This window comes from Molossus molossus, unplaced genomic scaffold (genome assembly GCF_014108415.1).
Source record: "Molossus molossus isolate mMolMol1 unplaced genomic scaffold, mMolMol1.p scaffold_m16_p_5, whole genome shotgun sequence".
NCBI lineage: Eukaryota > Metazoa > Chordata > Mammalia > Chiroptera > Molossidae > Molossus > Molossus molossus.
Window position 1 is genome coordinate 49,362,439 of NW_023425388.1, and position 2,338 is coordinate 49,364,776.

A 2,338-nucleotide genomic window follows, 5' to 3' on the forward strand; every position below is an offset into this window, starting at 1 on the left:
CCAGAATACACTGAAGGCTTTGTTAGGCAAATATGAGAGGTATAGGAATGAGATGGGGGTCCCAATTCCAGGAAATAGCATGTGTGAAAGTGTATTGACCAGGACAGACTTCTGTGATTTATCCTTGGAATGCCATCACCTGGCCAAGATGTAGAATTCTATGGCAAATTCTGTTGGTTGGCAAACTCAGAAGCCATATTTTTTTTTTTAGTTTAAACGCATTTTATTTTTAGACAACACACATGGCATTGTTTTTAAGAAAAACCATGCCTCTACTCCAAATAAATCAGAGTCAAAATAAATGAAGAGCTCAAGATAACATCAGTCCCATTTGTCCTAGTCCTGGTGTGTGGATGAAAAGCAGCAGCCAGTTATGACGACAGGTGATAGACCAAATTGCCAAATGTGTTAACATTTTTCCACTTCAAAACCATCCTTAAAGAGAATCATATATGGAGTCACACCAGCCTCAAGGAAGTCCAGCAGAGCGACCATGCCATCTGGATTCATGTTGTCACCAGTACAGAACTAGTAGTTTTTGAAATTAGCAAGGATGTGCTTGATTTGTTCTGCAGTCCCTGTCATAAAGGCTTTGCTCTTTCTGGTCTCTGTTCTTCAGGCTTCCCTGTGATTGATTTCATGTCATCTTTGATGTACTTCTTGTCGGCTTCTTTTGTGAAGCTGGTTTCCTATAAATGATGGTTCGTGACAATGTCAACATCAGTGATGTGTTTTCAGTTCTTTCGACCTCTGGGCCTTCAGCAGAGGCATTTCCACTAATAAGTGAGTCATTAATGTTACTCGCTATCCTACTGACCATCTTCCCCTCTACCTCCAGGCACAGCCTGTCTGTGATCTTCTGAATCTTGTAGATATCAGAACATCCCATCATGGCTGATGAGATCCCAGCAGAACCCATGGTCGAGATGGGGCCTGGAAAGAGGACAGAGGTGCTGGTTTAGCATGAACTCAGAGCTCCCAGAGAGTAAGGTACAGCCAGATCAGAGCTGAGGGGGAGGGAGGAGCAGGCGGAAAAGTCAGTAGCCATTCTTAATCTCTTTCTCTCTTGTTAGTCTCTCACCATAGAAGGTAAAACCCACATAATCTGCTTCCCAGCTTCTTTTGCAGCTAAAAGTGTCCATGTGACTCCATTCTCTTCAAAAAGATGTTAGGGAAGGTTCTGAGAAGAATTCTCTCCTTCTTTCCTACCTCCTTCTATCCCACCCTCTCTCCCTCTCTCCCTTTCCTTCATTCTTTTCTTTTTTCTTTCATCTCTCCTTTCTCCTCCCTCCCTCCTTCCCTCCCTCCCTCCCTCCCTCCCTCCCTCCCTCCCTCCCTCCCTCCCTCCCTTCCTTCCTTCCTTCCTTCCTTCCTTCCTCTCTTCCACATTTTCAATCTGTTTATTAAATCTTTCAACTGGCAATTTAAAGGCTTTTGATTTTTTTTTATTAAAGGGGAAAATATCAGCACCATCTCTCCTTCTTGCCTTGAATGCAGATGTAATGCCTGGAGCTGTAGCAGCCACACTAAGATCATAAGGTTGGACAAGTGTGAGGACAAGGACATAAAATCCTTGATAGCACCATTTGAGCAGCTGAGTCAGTACCACCAATCACCTATCTCCAACTTCTTGTTCTGTGGGAGAAACAACTCCTTATTTGATTAAACCATTGTTAGTCAAATTTTCCATCACTTGCAGTCTAATGCTTCCTAACAGATAGATAAAAGACTTCACTGCCATGCCCTGTCTCCCTCAGACAGCACCTGGGATTTAGATTCTAGTCTCATTATATTAAAATATAATCCTGTCTCCTGGAACTGGTGACATGGATCTCTATAGCCCAGTGCATTTACTGCCTGCCCATTCATAGTCTGGGTGGTATCCCCTTCCTAGCTCTGGATGCTCCCAGCAGACCTCAAAGTCTGAAGCTTGCTCCTCTAGTCTTGGCTTGTTTTTTCAGGAGTAGCAGCAGTCCAGGACTTTGTGTTCAGGATACACCAATCACTGGCTCTCTTTGAGGTCTCAAGAGAATTTTGAGCCAGAGTCTTTTTTTAAAACTTTATTTTTATTGTTGACACTCTTACAGATGTCCTTCATTCCCCTTGTCCTTTGCTCACCTCCACCCAGCCCCTGCCCCCTCCCTCTGGCCATCACCACTCTGTTGTCTGTGTCCATGGGTTATGCATATATGTTCTTTGGCTAATCCCTTCACCTCTTTCATCCAGTCCTTCCCACCTTCCTCCTCTCTGCTATCTGTCTGTTCTATGTATTCATGCTTCTGATTCTATTTTGTTCACCAGTTTATTTTGCTCATTAGATTCCACATGTGAGTGAGAT

The 2,338-nt window shown here is 43.6% G+C and overlaps 1 pseudogene; it reads right to left on the reverse strand.

Moving 5' to 3' along the window:
- Positions 1-408: 408 nt before the first annotated feature.
- LOC118617742 lies at positions 409-899 on the reverse strand (annotated as a pseudogene).
- Positions 900-2,338: the final 1,439 nt, after the last annotated feature.